Raw genomic sequence first — 21,164 nt, 5'->3', positions numbered from 1 at the left:
TCTTCTAGGCCTGCAGTGACCCAGGGAGGGAGCAATCTAGCTTCACTCTTCCTGCAGACAGAACAACCCCTCGGGCTCTAGGAGGGGGTCTGTGGAAGGAGATTCTTCTCTAAAACTGCTCAATTACTCAGGATAACGCTTCGAATCTCCAAATATCACAACCAGTTAGTTTCAATCAATATTTTAAGTGAGAAAAAAAGTTCAGGGCTCTAACGATCTGGTAGATAAAGAAGCCATAGCAATTGTTGAGGAATGGTCCCTGGCTGGCTCACTTCTCTTCTCTGGCCCAGCTGGCCCCTTCTCATCCTTCGGGCTCACCTGAAATGTCTTGTCTGAGACAGCTTCCATGATGATCCCATCTTCATTATTCCTTATTACTTCATCCCAGCTAGTTCCTTCACAGTCCTACTATCTATTTACAATTATTTTATTGATTTACTTGGTCTATCTTCTCCACATGAATATAAGCTTCAGAAGACTAAAAGCCTTGCCCATCCTCTTCTCTGCTTTAGCTCCAGTGTCTAATACCGTGCTTGGCACAGAGTAGATGTTCAATAAATATGTGTTGCATGATTAATGTTCTAAACAACAAGCAGGTGAACCTACACCCCGAGAGCCCCTGATACCTGGTGTTCAAGGTGTAGTACATACCGTGGGCTGGACCAAGCAGTAAAATATTGACCTGCAAAATATTACTTTCTTGAATATTCACTCTGGCCTAAATAAACAGAAGGAGCCCTGAGGAATTAGCCTGCAAGGCTGATTTAGTAGAATCATTGGCACTTGTGTAAAATTTTGTACACTAATGTCCTAAGCGCAGATGCTATTTTTAAGAACTTAACACCAGGAAAAACCGTCTGGGGCTAACTCCGTGGGAACGAGGCCCCTTTTTATGTCATGTGTGATGTATGAACTGATGGCTCATGAAAGGTGAAACTCAGACTAAGTTATCGGACTTTTTCCTTCTGAGTTATAGCTCCGCCAGCATACTGGACCGGTTACAGTCACTGACGAGGGCTAAGCTGTCTGTGGGCTTGTTTATATTACCGAAGAAAAGTGACAATATGGCCCAATTTAGTGCCTACAGTCCAGCATAACTAAACAAATTCTGTTTCCAATCCAAGCTGAGGTTCACCTAAGCTGAGCTGGATTTATGGCAAATACATTCCAAAGAGAGCCAATCAGTCTATGGTGCTTATTTGGGGCCAAATAACTTTAAAAGTCACAAATTAGGACCCTCTAGAAGCCTCATAAGAAGAAATATCCTTAAATGACACAACTAGATTTCTGACGCCTGGAGCTGGTGCATATTGGGCATGTCTATTTGCAGTAGTAAGGGAAGTTCATAGGGTCACCCAGAGCCACCTAACCAGTAACTATCCCGCAGAGGCAGAGAGGCTCAATAACTCAGAGTCCAGGAGGGCTTCTGCTTGGCTGTGGACTTTTAATGACAACATTCATCACTGTGTTAAGGGTTTTAAGGACAAAGATTTTCTAGAAAAGGCAAGTTTACCTGCTCTGTGGGCAGGTCCAGAGATGAGAGTCCACCGGGCCAAAAACACAGGACTTCCTCCCCTGAGAACAAAAATAAATACTTGGGGGAAAGAAACTGCACAAAAGATTTAGAACTGTTTTACTGCTACAACTTCTGTGTTAAAGAAAGTGGGAAAAGTTCCAATAAAATTTGCCTCCTATCCTTTTGCAGAAATAAATTGCGTTAAAGTGCCAAATGGAGTAGCATTTCTGCATCCATCTTCTCCCATTGTGGGGAAGGGAGGGTCATGGAGTTTCATGAATGCTGTGGACCCTCTAAATGGAGAAATGTCAAACAGTTTCAAGGGCCCATGCACCCTATTTTAAGCCCATTCATGGACCCTCTAGAGATCCCTGTTTTAATGGAACAAAAGTGCTTCCCTGTTGGGTTAAAACTGGAGGATGTTGTCAAGAAGTGATTTTACAGAGAGAAAGGTGGGAGAAAAGGGAAGGGAGACATCCTTGGCTCTGTTCTCAAAATCTGGGGCCTTAAGTCCCAATACAAAGTTTAAGCATATGCCAATGATACATAGGAACCAACCTGACAAAAGGGGAACTGGAGAGATTTCACCACTGTCTGGCTATTAGAGCAAGTCTCTGATGAGGTCCAGTCGCTGTGGCCTACTTTCCTCCTTCTGCAATCATAAATGATTCGACAAGGGTTATTGCTAAAAATAATAGCCATGTTAGGTACAGTGAACACTGGGATCAATGTTTTTCTGTTACAAACCTTCAGAGATAGATATTATCACTGCTGTTTTACAGATGAAGCTATAGACTCTAGGATGAGGGGGTGGGACTAGCATTTTTAACATCCTCTACATTCATTATTTCATAAAATTTTGACAGTTCTAAGAGGCATGTTAATATACCAATTTTATTAATGAGAAAACTGTATTTAGAAAGTTTAGGTGATTTTCCAAGGTTATATAGCTAGTTAGTAAGACACAGAGCTGGGAACTAAACACAGATGTGGCTGGCTCCTAAGTCCCTGATCTGTCACCTGCAACACCCAGCTGAGGGACTAATCTACTGCTCTTATGGGAATGCTTCCATAGCAGAGCACATCTCTAGATTCCTAACCTGCTTATTGTAGATCCTTTGGAAATGTCACTTCTCCCAGGTGATGGTCTGATCATCAGATCAGCTTTATATTATCTCTTTCAGTCTGTATAAACACCCTACGAGAAGGTATTATCAGCTCCATTTTGGATAAAGGAAACTAGGCTTGGAGAGATAAAGTGACTTACTCAAAGTCACACAGCTGAGCCTCTCTCTCCAAAATCTGTATTCTTTCTATCATGTCATTTGACTACTGTAAGAAATGGAGGAATTCCTTTAATGAGTATTAATTATGTATTTGCAGTCTGGGGATTGTGCTGTTCTCCATGCTGTGCATCCTGGCACATGCAATCCCCCAACTCCAAGATGCGTAGGTGTTTGCTCTCACAAGGAGTAACCAAATTAGAATGTGCTGGCCCCCTTTTTCTCAGAAAGAGGGCCCAGAGTGTATTGAGCCTCAGAAAAGCGAGCCTTCGGTGCTCAAGTTGTGGCTGCTTTTGTAAAATCAAATGTTAGATGACACCAAAAGTTGCAGCTCTTAAAGACAGAGTCACAGAAGGACTTTTGCCAGACTTCCCAAGTCTTCACTCCTTTCTGTATGCGCTTGTCTGTGTGGAAGGGCAATAGAGCATGGTGGTTAGGAGAATAGATTTGATACAATAGGTTGCCTGGCTCCGTCTCTCACAAGTGGGTTACCTTCAGCAAGTTACTTATTCTCTCTGTGCCTCGGCTTCCCCAACTGTACAATAGGACAGATTATAAGATTATAGGAAGATTATAAGATTTAACATTTGTAAAGCACTTAGGGAATTAAGGGGGGTGGTGTGGAGGGAGTGTTAGTTATATAAAATATGCATCAACCTGGGACAAGCTGCTGTGGCAGTATAAATATCTTTTACTTTCAGAGTATGTCAATCTGTTGTCAAGAATTCTCTTCAGTCCTAGAGGGCAAAGTCTAGAACTTGGCACCCACAGAAGCAGAGGCTATGTGTTGACTTTCCCAAGCCTCCTAAAATGCAGCCCAGGTGAAGCCCACCTTTTATATGGGCCAAGCAGTTGACTCAAACCTCAGCCCTGGTCATATATTCCAAGGGGTCAGTTCATCCCAAGCATCCTCTCCTTCTAAGCTCCACAAAGCCCAACTTATCTTGAGGGAAAACTGAAGAAGAAAACAAGAGAAGGCTTTGAATGGCTCTCTTTTTTAAAACTTGTGCACAGAGCACTTTCTAGATATGTATGTTATATCTAACCCCCACAATGCTCCACTCTTCCCAGTTTACAAATGAAAAGCTCAGAGAAGTTAACTAACCGCCCCACTCTAGAGACACAGCTAGTTAGTAGCAGAGCTAGAATCTGAATACAGATCAGGATTTCCCCCTTGCCTGTGTTCTTTATGAGGTTTCCTTATGTGAAGGCCGGTTAGGGAGAGGCCTGTTGGGTGTGAGAAGAAAGGGCAGACTGGTAGGGGCACAGCATGAGCAAAACCAGGAGACAACAAAAGTGAAGGGTTTATACTAAAAAGCAGAGGAGACTTGGGCTGTCCTGGTAGAGGGAGTCCTACAACTTTCAACAATTTTAAAGTCAGGTGGACTTTAAATATTTCTCCCTCCTTTCAGCCCCAAGCCCTGCAACAATTTGTAATAATAAAATTCCAAAGGAGTAGAGCAAAGAAGAGTGGGTTATGAAGAGGAGAAATATTAGCGCAGTTAGTTGCAGCGACAGCCAGGCTGTGAATGCAGATGGAAGGATGGTGTGAACAGGTTCAACAGCCATCAAACTGTCCCACATGGCGCAACGAGGTTGTCACACACCCTGCCAACAAGATTTCACGTGGAGGTTTTACTACACCGCTATTCCCCCTCCCCAGGTGATTCTTGGTTCTGATTACAAAAAAGGCAATGACAGGCTGGGCACCCCGGAGACAGCTACTTAGAATTCCTTCACTCATCCTTTCGTAAAGAAAGAGTTTGAAAAAAAGAAAAAAAAGTAATGTGAAAACCCATAGTTCTTTCATCAGCTCTTTCCTCTCAACAATTTCCCTTTGGTTCCTTTTTTTTTTTTTCTTTTATTACTCTTTTTTAATTTATGGAATCTTCCGCATGTTAAGTGCCACTTCACTTCTATGAAGTTCAAACACAAAAGTGAGCTTTTATTTTCCTAAAAAGACACACTGATGAAAATCTTGAGAGTTCAAATTAAATGTCCAGACAAGATTCCAAATCAGCACTTAATTCCTCATCTCCACAGATCTCACTTGGCAAGCTGCCCATTAGGAAAACATTCATTTATCTAGTCATTTACTTGGTCACAAGTATTTATTGAGCATCTACTATGTGCCAGGCATTTCCTGTGCTCTGGAGGCACAATGGCGATATGACCCCTGCTCTTCCGGAACTTAGTCTAATTGGTGATAGAAAGATACGAAAAACAATGACACAAATGCTCTGGGAGGATAAAATTTTTAAGTTATGACAACACACAAGAGAAATTCCTATTTTTATACCGGAGAGGATGTCTGATTGAAATTTTGTCCTCAATTCTTTACCCCTCCCTGCATCCATGCTTTTGTCATGGCTTCATCACAAGTGACCTTTGGCTTTGGGCTTGCCCATGAGGCTTGCTTTGGCCAGTGGCATGTGGGCAGAAGTGATGGCATGCCGATTCCAAGCGTAGGACTTAAGAAGCATCATATATTTCCACTTGCTTTCTCGTACCTCTACCATTTTGATGACCATTTTGGACCCACTGATCCAAGGGAGATGTGAAACACGTGGAGCAGAGCCACCCAAGCAGACCCACCAATCTGCAGGGAGAAGTAGAGCCACCAAGCCAACCCAGGCTGTCAGCCAAACCCCAGTCAATCTATGGACATGTGAGCAATAATAAACAAGTATTGTGTTAGGCCACTACATTTTGGAGTGGTTTGTTATGCAACAGTACCAAACCTGTACAGAAACTAGTACTATAATAAAATCTTAAAATATATGGTATTGGCTTTGGGCCTAGAATGCAGACAGAAGCTGAAGAAATATCAAGGAAACTGTTAGAGAGGCTGAAAATTGTGACCTATGTTATGTAGTGATAAAACATCTGGTAAAACTGTCACCTAAGTTAACCTGGAAGATAGAAAACGTACTTAATGAGCCTGAACCTCAGGCAAGAAGACAGCAAAGCAGAAGTTAACAATTGGGAGCTGGTTGCTCTCACTGCAAATGATATAATACAGAGCAGGGAAGAATTGGCCAGTTTGCAAACAGGACTTAGAAGATACGTAGAGAACCCAGAACTAGCTGGGTTGGAAATAAAACTGTTTTTTATTCCCAGACTTTCCAGCCAGTAAAAGGGTCTAAAATATAATACAGCCTAGAGATAAAGATAAATTAAGGGTATGTACATCAAGATACAGCTTGGAAACAAAGATTCATCCTAGGCACTCCCAGTTACGTTAAGTCCTTGGGGAAATGAACAAACTCAAAGACACAAGGTGACATCCAGTATAGTGTTCTCAAACTTTAGCACCACCTTCAGAATCACCTGTAGGGCTTGTTAATACAGATGCCTGGGCACCACCCCTGGAGATTCTAAGTCAAAAGATCTGGGGAGAAGCCCAAGAACATGTATTTTGAACAGGTTCCCAGGTGATGGTGATTCTGTGTCTTTGAGTAGCCCTGGTCTAAGAGGAGATCTTTTCGGTTGGACAACCAGGTTCCTAGAAAACTTAAGGGTATAGTAGTACAGAAGCCTGATATGCCCCAATTGACAGCATATCAGAAGATATGGAGAAAGAATAAGAGAAAGAGAGACAGAGAGACAGAGACAGAGGGAGGCATGTTCCAAGTGATTTTTGACATGAGTGGACTAGAATAAAATACGTTAAAAAAAACTCATAAGAGTGTTTTTTTACTCAGAAAGATTTAGGGAAATTAAGACATCAATTTAAATATAATACACCAAGATAATATTTGTTATATATTATTATTTTATTAAATTTATTTTTATAGCAGCTTTTTTCATAATTGTTCAAACTAGGAAGCAACCAAGATGTTCTTCAATATATGTGAATGGATAAACAAACTGGTGCGTCCACATGGTGGAATATTATCAGCAGTAGAAAGAAATGCGCTATGGAGCCATGGAAAGACACGGAAGAAGCTTAAATACATATTACTAAATGAAAGAAGCCAATCTGAAAAGGCTACATACTGTTTGATTCTAACTATATGACATTCTGGAAAAGGCAAAACTATGGAGACAATAAAAAGATCAGTGATTGCCAGGAGTTCAGAGGGAGAGGAGGGAATGAGAAGGTGAAACACAAGGGATTTAGGGGGCAGTAAAATTATTCTGCATGGTACTGTAATGGTGGATACGTGACATTATACATCGTCAAAACTGTAGAACTCTACAACACAAAAGTGAACCTTAAGGTTCTGCTCCTTTATAAATAACTGGAATTTATTTCTCACAGTCTGGGGTCAGGGCTGTCCTGCCACAACTCTCTCCCATATCACCTCCTAGACACAGCAGCTTCCTCCCTCATTCTCACTGGGCTTTGGGTCCCTCAGAAGAGGAGTGCAATGATGCGCAGGTGCCTGTTCTCAGGGTGTCGCTGTCTCCATCATTTGTTTCCTTAGCCCTAACCACACACCCCAAATAATCTCCCCCATTAAAGTCTTTTTTTGAATCATCTGGGACGAATTTAGTTTCATGTGGATGCAAAATTTGGACAGGAAAGAAGGCCGATAGGAAAAAAATTGATTCGTGTGAAATACAGTGTTGGAGGAAAGCTCTACAGACACCCTGTTCCACCAGAAAGATGAATGAGTGGGTCCTAGAGTAAACTAAGCCTGAATCATTGCTAGAGCCAAAAATGACAAAAATGAAGCTCTCCTAATTCAGGCACATCATCAGAAGTTGGGGTTCTTCGGAAAAGTCAATAATGCTGGGGAAAATAGAAGGCAGCAGACCAAATATGAGATGGATTAACTCCGTGAAAGAAGCCACAGGAATGAGTCTGCAGGAGCTGAGAGGGCTGCTGAGGACAGGACATTGTGGGTATCACTCATTCACAGGGTCACCAGGAGTCAGAGCCAAGTCAAGTGCACATAATACACACACCAGGCCCAACTGATATAGTTGCCTTAACTTAAGCAGTGGTGGCAGGAATAGCCTGAGAGATACTTAGATGAACTTGAGAACAGAACTTAGACACAGCAGAGACCAGGGAAGCACAGGTAGGGAAAAGTTGTGGGTGACCGCTGGGTTTTTAGCCTGGACCCCTGGGTGGTTTATGATTGTTACCTTGGTGCTGCTTCTTGATGCTGGTAGATTTAGGTCAAACCACAATTAGAGTGACCATAACTTGAACATTAGTAAAAATTGCTTTTTTGCTGGCATGGTACAGCCACTTTTAAAACATACAGTTCAATGATTCACTTCACTTAAGAGTAACGCTGCAGACCTATTTAAAAGGTTTCTAAAAACATCTGTCCTTGATTAAACAACAGATACCACTTACAGACTGTTTGTTTTCAAGGGTTTCAGAGCAGTAATTAATCAGACAAATGAAAAAGCACAGACCTCATCTTTTTATCCAATTAGGAGAAACCTCTGGAAGTCTAAGGCACCAAACTGTTTGGTTTTGTTGAACTGCATTGTGATGAGTGACTGGTTTTATATCTTGGAAAATATCAATATTTACTTTAAACTTACAGCTAAATTAAAGAAAAACAGAATTTGTTAGTTAACTGTCACAGGATATATGGAGATTATTATTGGGTGGCTACTGCAGGGCACCATGAATGAAAAGGTAGACACCCACAACTTTGTGCTTTCCACAGTTGGGGACATTTCAAGCTTCTTCTTCGTGGCTTTTCTTTTTGTCATCCATCTGTGATGGTCTTGTTTCTACTTCTCTATCTTTACCCATACCTCCAAAACCATCCTCCTTCCTCCGTATCTCATCTATGCCCTTTACAACCGATTCCAGGAAACCCGCCAGGTTGCCACTACTCGAGTAGTTTACTGTCTTCACTCTGCAGTAGGAAAAGTCATTCTCATACTTAATTTGAATTACCAGGATCTTCAGGTAATTAAATTGGAATAGTCCAAGAAAGTCAACAGTAGGATAATTGTTACCCCTTTTTCCTACTGACTTTCATAAGGCGCCAGAGGTTCACTGAAGTTTAGTCCTGGAAGGGCTGGCAGACTGCTGCACAAGGAGACTGAGGTGCTTCCTGTTTGGTGGCAGCAGAACTAGAACTCATCTTTCAGTCTCGCATCCAAAGCTCTCCATCAGATGAGAAGTTGGCTGGGTCTGCACTTTTGGTCATTAATCTACCTCCCTCTGAGCTTGACAAATCTGTCATGTAGGAATTTCAGAGAGTAAAATGAAGTACAAACAAAAAATATCATGACTACTTGAAATAAAAGTAGTCTGCACTACTATAACTGCATGGAAAGAGATAACTAAGCTTAAACTTAAGAAAAAAAAAAAGCCCACACATAGAAACAAAATCCACTTCTTTTCATATTATAAAAGCAGAACATACCTACTGAGAATAGAGAAGAAAATTAAAATAACCCATCATTGTATCACCCACAGACTTGTTAGCGTTTTACTATATTTCTTCCAAAGGTTTTTTTGTTTTAAATCCATGCATGACCACAAATTTTTAACATCATTTGTAAAGGAGAAGAGTAGCATTTTAATTTTGAAAATGCCAAACATATTAAAAATAATACTGTATGTGCTCCAAACATTTTAAAATAGAATGACAGAAAATAGGTAACATCTCAGTGTCAAGGACATGGGTAAATCGGTTTTCTGGGAAGGAAGGAAGAGAAGGTGCTTGCTGATTTGTGGTTATTCAGATGAGATTCTGTAAAAGCAAACTTTAAGCATCAGGGAGGTCACTCTGGTGCTCCATGTACCCGGTCTGTGTCTGGTCACTGCTTTGCACGTTCTTGGGGCCTTGGGATGTTCTGGAAAGCAGCCAATGATCCTGGTTAATGGCCCAATCCCAGAAGATCATCACCTGTCCCTGGTCTCCTTCCAGTGCCCTGTTGACCTCAGAGAAGAGAACAGGCTCACCAGGAGACAAAGAGGGCACTGGTTTGGTTAAGAAGGTTTCCATGTTCTCATCCCAAAAACATGACTGAAGAAAAGCATTGCCATGCCTATCATCCATAATACTAAAAAGTGACCCCTCGACTGGGTTCTAAACATTGGCCAGGTCCTGAGCAAATGTGCAAATCCAAAAATACAGTGTCCTCAGGCTGAGAGAAGAGATGGGGTTCACATTAACACAGATGCCCAGATTCCAGTGAGTTTTTGGGTCAGGAATTCAGCTCCTCCTACTACAGGGCTCCCCAAGGATAGGTAGGGGTGGAGGGCTCACCCGTGCCCAGGAACCAGACAATTTCCCTGATGAGAAGATAATCGTAAACCACCCAAGGGTCCAGGCTAAAAACCCAGCGGTCACCCACAACTTTTCCCTACCTGTGCTTCCTTCCCTGGTCCCTGCTGTGTCTAAGTTCTGTTCTCAAGTTCATCTAAGTATCTCTCAGGCTATTCCTGCCACCACTGCTTAAGTTAAGGCAACTGTATCAGTTGGGCCTGGTGTGCATATTATGTGCACTTGACTTGGCTCTGATTCCTGGTGACCCTGTGAATGAGTGATACCCACGATGGGGAGGAGGGGACAGAGTCACCACTGAGGATGAAAAGAGATATCAAAGCAAAGCTAGATGAGGAGAAGACAAGCAGATGATGAGACAATTCTGCTTTCTGCCCTGGGTAATCGTCTCATCTGTGAGGGCTGAAACTCCAACTTCTTCTGGCCACCTAATAATCCCCTTAAAAACTGTTATCTGAGCCCATCTCCTTGTCCCCTAAGCCAGCAGCCATGACCCCAAAAACTTCTTCAGGCTGTGAGGCCCACAGCTTGTATCTATTCCCTCCCATCTCTTCTCTTTCTCTCTCTTCCTTCTTCCTTCCTTTCAGGTTCTTACACTAACTGTTACCTCTTAGGCAAACTACTCTGAATATGTAATACTAAACTAATTAAGATCAAGTCAATTTTCTAATAGCTATTCGTTAAGCCTTAACTGGCATGTTTAAGGCTGGGCTAGATCTTGAATATCAGTCATTTACACACTGTCTTTGCAATTTTTCCTATATCTGTGAGCCACCACTATTTTTTTCTTTAAATAAATTAATTCTTTAACTTAAAACTTGTTTCAGCCTCATCCTAAACAGACACATCAATGAAATCATAGATTTGGTGTGTCTGAGATACTTTTTTTATGTTATACATTAAGATAAATATATTAAACATATTTATAACACATAATGCTCTAAAATAAATATATTAAGGACAAATATTTGTTAACACGCTATTTAAAATCACCTCACTTACCACAGATGGCACATGTACCATACTTTGAGAAATGCAACTAAAAGAGAAAAATTTTTAGGAGTCTAAAGCACAGTTCTTGCTGTCACAAAGCTCTACATCTGGTGAGAGATAATGAGAAAGGAAGATTGCACAGGAAATAGATAGCAAACAAGGCAGACTATAATTAAATCCCAAAGCATGCGGCCAAGGCAGAAAGAAAATGAGGGTCAGAGAAACAGAGAAGTCAATGGGGTAGAGAGGGTTGCCTAGTAAGGAAGGGTTAATGCCCATTGAATATGTTGATTTCAAGGTGACACTTAAAATCCTCCAAGGCTCCCCAAAACTTCAAGACAGATGGCGAACTTCTCAGCACATCCACCCCATCCTGAGTGGCCTCTGTCCATCTTTGTGGTGTAATATCCCAGAATTCCCCATAAAGTCTTTTTATGAACTGTTCGTTGTTCCTCAAATACACCATTGTCTCTTTCTCCTCAGTGCATCTGCACTCGCTGCTTCCTCTTGCCCAGAAAGCTCTCCTTCACTTTCGTCTTTAGGTCAATGTCTATCCAGTCCTTTAAACTCAGTTCATACAGCCCCTTTTCTCTCATGACCGCTAGGCAGGTTTTACAGCGCCCTTGGGCCAATTAGGAGTTGCTCCTTCTGGATGGATGCAGCCCAGGGGATGGAGGCCCACAGCACTGGATAAGCAAATGCACCTTGTGTGGATGAAATCCAGCCCTTTCCCAGGTATATGCAGGCCTGTGGGCTGGGTTTCTGCCTCCACCCCACTCCCTGCCCCCTGGCCTGGCACCCTTGTATAGTAGACACTCTGCACAGCATAAATGGCTTACCTGTCTTTTCTCCCCACCACACAACTCAGGCAGAGTTAGCTGCATTCGCATCTCCACGTTTACTGATGTATTCATGTCCCCCAACAGTCAATAACTGGAGGGGAAAGGGCCTCATCTATCTCTGTATCTCTAGCAACTAAGAGAGTGCTTATAAAGTACAACAGAATAAATATTTGCCGGGCAAATGATGTCTAATCAGCAAACAAGTTGGAATGATGCCGAATACAGTAGGCACTGGGAAACTTTGAGGAAAGGAAATGATTTAGAAGTTGGAGTTTTTGTCACCTTCCCACACTGCCCAATACATACGTTGTACTAACTTCTTATATAGTGTGGGCAGAAAGTACCTTCAAGTGACCACAGAGTGCAAGAAACAGCAGTGACAAATCCATACCCTGACAGAAAAATGACCAGCTTTTCCCTCTGTTCCAAAGATTAACCAGTTGCTTGGGGCAGGAACCATTCCTATCTCATTCCATGTTATGCTTCTAGAGTCAGCACACAGCATTTGTTCGGCAAATATTGATTGAACAAATAAATAAAGTACATGTTCCTTGCCTATCTCATTATATATATTTAAATAATGATGAATCGAAGGAATTGGGTTAATAGATCCAACACTGTGATAAAAGCAAAGTTTACACAATGACTCAGATACTCTGGAAAAAAAAAAAGCTATTTTTCACTCTAAATATTCACATCATGATCTTGAGCCTCATTCTTGTTGCTTGTAGGAAAGAAACTTAAACTTTAAAATTAAAGATAACTCAATCTCTTCCAATTTAAAGCAGACTCTTTTGGCCTAACTCAGTCTCCTCTGAGTAAATATTTACTCGATTCAAAGATCAAATTTCCTCCAAAGCTATTTTCCTTCTCCAAAAATGTCTCACTGGAGTGCCAGGGAAAGCTCCCATATCCACAGGATGACCAGGTGCTGTCCCCTCAATCCCTCCTGGCCACTGCTGTGGTATGGCCAATCTACTCTGTCCCTGTGGGTGCTCACTTAGGCACAGCACTATCTACTTGGTTACTTGAGTGCCCCAACTGCCGCAGACTCATCCCCAGACTTTCCTCTTCATCCCTCTACCCCGGTATTCGAAGACGTCCAGATGGCCTACACATGTTCCCTAGCTCCTCGGGGCCATCACCTCGCTACCTCACTCAGCCATTTTAAAACTACACCCCGAGTGGCTCCACAAGACTCCAATTCCATGCAAAACATGGGGCCTCTCTAAGAGATCGACAATTTTCCACATCATCCCTGAAAAACAAGGAATAGGCCTTGCTACAGCTCTCTGGGCTGTGTTTTAGCGCCCCTTTTTCTGTTCCTCGGGAGGGGAGCCGGGGCCCTCATAAGGAATCTCAAGGTCGTCTCATTCTCTCTCATATGGGCCATGTTTGTCCCCTTGCCTCCCGGAAGGGCGGCTCGGGACTTCCCTTACACCATGTCCAGAGTTGTCTCTGCCTTTGGTTCAGATCACCCATTCTAATGCATTCCCCTTTCTACTCTTGATATATAAAAGAAAGTTTGTAGTTGACAAATTCCTTTTTCTCTCAACAAAGCCTGCCTTTCAAAACTACTGTTTTATTATAGAATTTAAGACCCTCTTTTAAAGTCAAAGCTGAACACTGATTCTTTATTTTTGGGTTCTTGCTAAGATGCTTCTGGCTGAATATGGAGAAGGCCCCATTCAAGAGAATGAAGAGAGATAAGCACATTAGTATTATTTCAACAAGTAGAATCCTTCTTACATCAGCAAATTTGACTCCAAACCATAAAACCCTCACAATCAGCTACTTTTTCCAACCCTTGCTGAGGGAGTAAAAGGTCAGGTCACCCTAAACTCCTGTTCAGATATGATTGGACCAAATCCCTCTCCAGCCAGCTTCTACTGACTGATCAATGACTAAACAGAGGTTCTCATGAGTATGAACCAAAGACTTAGAGGTGACAGCCAGACTGTGGTAGACACTGGTCCCCAAAGTCAAATAGAGTCAAGGTCAAAGTCAGCATCATGGCAAGATAAATCTACAAGCAGTTGCCCCAGAACTAAAAGGAAGTGGAGAACAAATGGAACACATGCAGCAAGAGAAGTAAAGCCCAAAGACCACATGGTCCGAGGGAGTGAGATATGGCTTAAATGGCTCTTTTGTAACTTTCCAAGTCCTTTAAGGCCTGAATGAACTTCTTGACTTACATTTCCAATAAATTTCCCCTCATATCTTCAATAGAGCTATCTGGATGAATTCATATCCCTTACTAAGATCTCTGACTAAGACATTGGAAAAAGATAGAGGTCAGGTGAGTGAGGAAATGAGTGAGTGAGTGTGTGGAAGACAAGCTTCTAAAGGTGACAGAGACCAGGTTCAGAACTCAAACACCTAAATCCAGGCAAACTGCTTGTCGCAAGCTCAGTAAAGTTTATTATGCTATCTTAAGGGGTAAGCACTTAGCCGTCCTGATTACAGAGGTGTGCCAAAAGCTGGCTCCCCATACATTACTAACACAACCTATCAATAAGACACCACTAAGCTGATTGCTCACCACATGAAAGGAAGACATCATCTTGCAAAATTTTGTCAGCATTTTGAGGGAGTAAGATATGATGAGAATTTATTGAGAATTGGAAGTTTGATTTGAGATGGGTCTTCCAAAGCAGGGAGCTCATTAAGATTGGATAAGGATCATGATATAGCAGTCCAGAATTGGTGGAAATAGCAAGGTGAGAATTTTGAGGCAAGGAATCCAAAGGCTCCTAGGCGCAAACTGTCTGTTGCTGCTTTTCACTGAAGAATTGGAAAGTTCCTATGATGAACGACCAATCCACTTGCCTGGACAGGAGACTCTTGGAAAAATATAGTCATGCTAATGAAGACAGAGGAAGAGTTCAAAGTCATGTTTGGGAGGACAGGGAAATGTGGTGCCAGTTCTCCATATCCAGGCTGAGTGTCAGGGTAAGCGGTCTGGTTCTCAGGCAGATAAGAAGACTTTCTGAACCTTGTTCTAAATGGGCTTGAATATTTAAAAAGTATTTCCAGGCATCCTTCTGAAAGCCCTTTCAGTTTCTAAGGGGTTAAGGATAGAATAGATTGCTAAGATAACATAAGAATGGGGCATCTAACCCAGTCTTTGAGAGTCAGATAAGGCTTCTTAGAGGAAGAAGCACCCAAGCTGAGACCTAAAACATGAAAAACATTAGCCACACAAGAGTGTGTATGTTGGCTTGGAAGGTACATTCCAGGTGGAAGGAACAGCGTGGCCCTGGAAGAGAAAGAGAGAATGGTGCATTGGAGAACTACATATCATTCAGGAGGAAAGGCTGAGGTTGTAGGACAGATCATGAACTCGGAAACTGCATATACAAAGGAGTTTGGGCTTTTTCATGAAGGCAGTGTGGAGCCACTGAAGAATTTTAAGCAGAAAAGAAAACCATGATTCCATATACGTGTTTAAAGGATCATTCTGGTTGCTGGAGGATGGTTTTGGGAGGGGCACAACTAGAGGCCAGGAAAAGTTGAACCATTTATAATGTTTAAGTCACAATTACACATGTTTATGTTCTCCTCACTTCTGAATCCACAAATTCAAGTACTAATAGACACGAAAGTTTGAAAAGAACCCTTAAAACCATCTAGACCAGTACTTTTTGTGCAAATTATAAGGCAGACCAACAATGACTCAACACTTTTCCTACCCTAGACTTAAAGAGGAGCTGATGAGCAGGCGCCCTGTCGCTGGGGACTGGGAAGGCTGAGACAGAGTTTGGGAAACAGCATGCTGGTCCATCCACCCACCCAAGCAGTGACTGACTTCTCTCTATTCTGACCTAATTCAAGTTAAGCATACGTCTTTCAAAACACGGAGCAATGTGTACCCAGAATGTGTTTCAACAACTCAAAAAGCTAATTATGGTCCATCTATTCTAACCCAAACTGATTTCCTCAGGTGGCCGAAAAAGGGGTCAAATGGCCATTCCTGAGGATTTTTCCCACAGAGTTCTGCCGGTCATGAAGTTGAGGGAGCGTCTCCAGGGTCACAGCTCAACTGCTGAAGAGTTAAGCACTTAAATCTTTTAATTTTTCTCCCTCTCCTGATAATTATAAATATGACACAGCAGTGAACTACAGCAAGCTCCCCTAGCGGTGAGCGTTCAGAATTCATTCACGAAGGAAACAAAAAGAAATCCTCCAGATTTTACTTTCTCACATGTGCATGATTTTCACTGATGCCGACCTAAAAAAGACAAAGAGCTATTATTTGCTGATTAAAAATAAAACCATGCACATTAACAATTATCTGTTAATATAAATCCCGTTTTGCTCCCGTGCAGAGTCTGCCATTTCTGCAGAACTGCGTTTTAGCGAGCCCTAGATTCGTGGAGAAGCTGTGAGTGCCCTCTAGAGGAGTGTTGTCTCTATTGCAGCTACACACAGGAACAGGGCACATTAGAGATGCTCTTGTTCGGGCTAAATTCTGGAGAGTATTCATTTCTCGGGACACGTTATGCAAAATTCGATCCATTTTTGGATTCTTTTTATGCATGTGGTTTGTAACTCAGAGCCAAAGCCAGTGCTGTAATCAGAGTAAGAGCTGGGCCGGCAGAAGTTTAGGGAGCTTTATGAGCCATTGAGAAGATGCTTCTCTCTCTGCTGGGGCGACCCCCAGAGGATCAGCTCAGCCCTGGAGGAGGAATTCAACCTGCACAAGGCCTCACAAACAGCAAACCCACGGTGTGAACTGTCCTCACGTCTGGGCTGGCAAGAACTATTATTGCCGAGAAAGTGAATTTTTGCAACCCCTGATAGATCGCCTTACTCCCCTTACTCCGAAGTTGAGCAAACCATGGCAGAGGACCAGTCAACACCATATTTGGGCCACTAGCAACCAGCACGACCCTGGGCAAGTCATGTAACTTCTTAAAGGCTAGGAGAACTCTGGAAATGTTGCATCAGCAGCTATGCGATGAGGGGGCATGAGCCAATAACATCTTGTTATAAATGCCCTTTGAACTCTCTTCTTGAATACGATGCTGAAGATTGAGAACAATTGGGTGACACCAAAGCATGAACATTCTTTTCAAATAGATGAATAATTCATATGTGAGAAGCTCTAATGTATGTGATTGGAAACCATTATCTTGAAATTATTCATGTCATCATAAAAAAATTACTTTTTACTTGTAGAGTGCCATCTTTTTGTATAACACGCTGAAAATACTTGAAGAGAGCTCTGTGGTGGCTCGCCTTAATAAAATACTGACTAAAATCATGAAATTGAATGGAAATAATGGGTGTGTGGGGGGGGGGGGGTGATGACCTAGAATAGACTTGGTTTTATTTGTACAATTTTTTTTTTCTAAAATACTTCAGAGATAACATTTGCTTCAGGATATATGAAATCCTGATTCTGGCAATGCTGATTCCTCCTGGTGTAATGAAATGAGCAGATTTCGAAGCCAGAAAACCCTCGATTTTGTGCTGTCTCAGGATATACAGATTCCAATCAACGAACAGAAAGCAGGAACTTTCTATGTAAGGAGCCCCCCCATTCCATCAAGGGGCAGAAACGTGATCTGAATCAATTACAGTTCGTCTAGTTTCTCCACCTTGCCACCTCATTAAGAGGGAGAGGAGATTAAGCAATGTCAGAGCATGGCAGGCTGGCGTCTGGTCTTAATAATGACCTCTGCCCTCTGGCACATGCACTGAGCCTTCCTCTTCCCATTCAGGTTTCAAGCCATCACTACACTGTCCCTGTGGAACATCATTCATATTTCCCTAGGCGCCTTCCTCCCCTATGGGGCTTCTGCCTCTCCTGAGCATGGGAGACTGCTGCTGGGGAGTTCTGCGAGGCTGTCCCAGGCCCAGATGCCAAAGCACACCACAGCCATGCTCCTCACGGTCTCACCCACACCTGGAAGAAGGATCAGAAAGCTCTGCACTTGGACCCCACTCCCCAAAACTAGCTGGGCTCTTGTTTTCCCCTGATTCTCACCCAAGCCCACCTGGAGGCTAAGGTATAATGTCCTTCCTTTCTTAGGCACCCACAGTATCTCCTCCCTTTCACTCCTGCTCCAACTCCTCCTACCACAGCTGTGATGGTTAATTTTGTGTTCACTTAACTAGGTGTAGGGATGCCCCGATGGCTGGTAAAACATTGTCTGTGAGAGTGTCTTTGGAAGAGATTAGCATTTGAATCAGTAGACTGAGTAAGAATGACCACCCTCACCAATGCAGGTGTGTGTCATCCAATAGAGGGCCTGAATAAAACAAAAAGCTAGAGAAAGGCCAAATTCACTCTCTCCGCTTGAGCTGAGGCGTCCACCTTCTTCTGTCCTGGAATATCAGAGCTCCTGGTTCTTGGGCCTTCAGACTCAGACCAGGACTTACGCTGTTGGCTGCTCTGGTTTTCTAAGCTAGCACTAGAACTACACCACCAGCCTTCCTGGGCCTCCAGCTTGAAGACTGCAGATCGTGAGACTTCAGCCTCCATAATCACACAAACCAATTCCTATGATAAAGTTCCTCTTATATACCTCTTTATATAGCCTATTTTTTGTTTTTTGTTTTGTTTTGTTTTTTCTAGAGAGCCCTGACTAGCTTTGGAGGACTGGAGCAAGGACTTCGCTTTGCCCTGAGTATCAAGCTTTTCTACGCTCTGAGACCGCCGAACAGTCCCTGTAACAACCTTTTTCTGAGATCATGGATGTCCATGGTGCCAGGGAATCTAAACACTGCAGGAATTGGTGGAAGGGTCAAGCGTAACAAGAAATATTGAGGAAAAAAAATACATGCCGCTGCTCCAAAACTTCCTATGAAACGTAGGCAAGCTCCTTATTCTCTCTGAGCCCCAGTACCTTCAATCAATCAAAAGAGAAAATGGTATCTATCACAGAATGTCTTGAGAGGGGTAGATGTTAAACTCCTAGCTCAGCACCTCACACACTAAGTTCCCCACCCTCTGCTCATTCCATTAGCATTTTGGACAGCAAAGAGAGTAGAGGTCAGAGTGTCCAGAGCAACTGCTTTCTAATAAAGAAGGAAAGGAAGAAAAGTACACAGACGTGCCCAGGGACCACATGGCTGGCAGAGGAATCTTAGGAAACAGAACAGTGAGAGAAAGGGGACCCTGGCACACATTTGAGAAAAGGCCAAAACGAAGGTGCAGAATGATCAGACCTACCAGGGCTATTCCAGCCACACACACAACATTCATCTTCTCAGAAAGATAACTCCAGAGGCTTCCTTGGCCAGATCCATCCATCTGCATAATGCATCAGCAGCCACAAGGGCAGAGTTTAGAAGACAGATCATGGCTCAGCAGCCCAGTACGCCTGGTCCTGACATCTTACTTTTTCCACCTGCCAGGCAAGGTCCTAAGATAGGGCTTCTCTGGTCCAACTGACCACCTTCATGAAACTCTGCCATACATTTCATCATTTCCCTACGCAAACTTATTTTATTTTAAAATGACACTTCTTTGATTTCATACATCTATAGCAACACTATCTCATCCAGCCAATTAGATGATAATTAAAGAATTTCCCAAAGCTCTGGTTCCTTGATGTCAGAGAGCCATTTGCTTTTCTCTGATGCTTCTATTAGCCTATTATTTCCATTTAGCCTATTTATACACAGCACTCAACTGCTCCAGACTCTCGAATTACTGATTTTTATGCTTCTTCCTTAGCACTTAATGCAGTTCATAAATTTCACTCTAAAAGTTTAGCCATAAATCACACTAAAAGCCCAAGTTGCTGAAGAAAACTAGTAGCAAATCAAACTTGGAATATCAACCCCCAGCATCAATTTTACATTTATACACTTCAAATTAAGCATTTTCTTCTCCTGTTATTTAAATGTAATTTAAACTTTTCTTACAACTTTCCCTGACTTTATGTCAAGCCCCAAATGAAACAGAAGAAGAAGAAGAAGAAGAAGAAGAAGAAAAAAGAAGGAGGAGGAGGAGGAGGAGGAGGACGAGGAGGACGAGGAGGAGGAGAAGAAGAAAATTCAAAACATTCGCTTGTTTTTTGTTTTTGTTGTTATTCAATACTAAACTTTCTGAGGTGTATATATATAAAAACTACCTCAGTATAGAAACAAACTAATGAAAACAGATGCTTCTGAGAAACCATTATTCACTCCCAGCCAAGGTGAAAGGTTGTAAGTTCAAAGTATTTTGGAAGGAAAAAATATGATATAAATATCCGTGATACTCTGTATATGATTGAGGTTGATGTCAGTAGTATTTGAGGTGACATGTGACTGACAAAAGGCAAAGCCATGTTTTATCGCCGGTACCTCTGGATGAAATGATAAACTCTTTGCTGACATAGGCCTAGACATTGACCTTAACCAAGTTGCCCCAGTTACATTCCATGGTGGTAATTTTGTCATGTCTTGTCACAATAGATGAACAAACTTCAAGAAACTCTTCTCTGTGGAGATATTTTTCTTTATTGGTAAATAAATATTCCACCTGTGAGATGCAGAGCATTCAAATAAAATGTCAGTGACCATTTTGTGGCTCCGTTTAAAAGACAGGAAATTTCTCTTAGACAACATAATAATAATAATTGGCACTTTTCATCCTCAAAGCAATTTTTGTACATTAACTAATCAATCTGTCCAACATCTGTTTGAGGTGGATGAATAAGGATCGTTATTTCCACTAGGGAGAGAGAAATGATGGCAAAAGTTGAGTGGCTGAAACTCAGCTGAGGTCAAGAGAACCCTGGACTAAAAGTCTAGAAACCCCACTTCAAAGCTGGTCATGCTTTGGGACTTTAGGCAAGAGAGCAATGGCTACAGGCTCAGTTAGGAGGATATAGCAATAGTCCAAGTGGGACTTTTGCTCTCCATATGATGGGGACAGTATAGAAATTAAAAAGAGAAGCCAAATGCTATGAAAGACCAACAAACCCTACTAAGAAAACAGTCACTTAATTTATTAACTTATTCATTGATTAATCAGTTGACTCATTCACTCAGCTGAAGATGTATTGGCTGAACAATGGAATTTCTCCATTTACCATATATTGGGCGCCTGCCAGGAACCGGTTAGATTTGGGAGACACTAAATGAAAAAGACACGACCTCTGATCTTAATTTTCTAATCTATGACATTGAGATTAAAAGAACCGCCCTCTCTTTCACAGAGATGGCTAACTCCTATCAAGTCCGCCTCTCAGGCTCTCTGTAGTCCATCTCATCCTCTCTATTATCATTACTGCAATTACCCCTGCTCTGGTCCTCAAAAGCTCTGGCTACAGGTTTCTGACCTCATATCCTGTACCAGTTTTGCTTCTAGACTATT

Source organism: Pteropus alecto, unplaced genomic scaffold, assembly GCF_000325575.1.
Source record: "Pteropus alecto unplaced genomic scaffold, ASM32557v1 scaffold57, whole genome shotgun sequence".
Taxonomy (NCBI): Eukaryota; Metazoa; Chordata; class Mammalia; order Chiroptera; family Pteropodidae; genus Pteropus; species Pteropus alecto.
Note: the sequence above shows the minus strand (reverse complement) of the source record.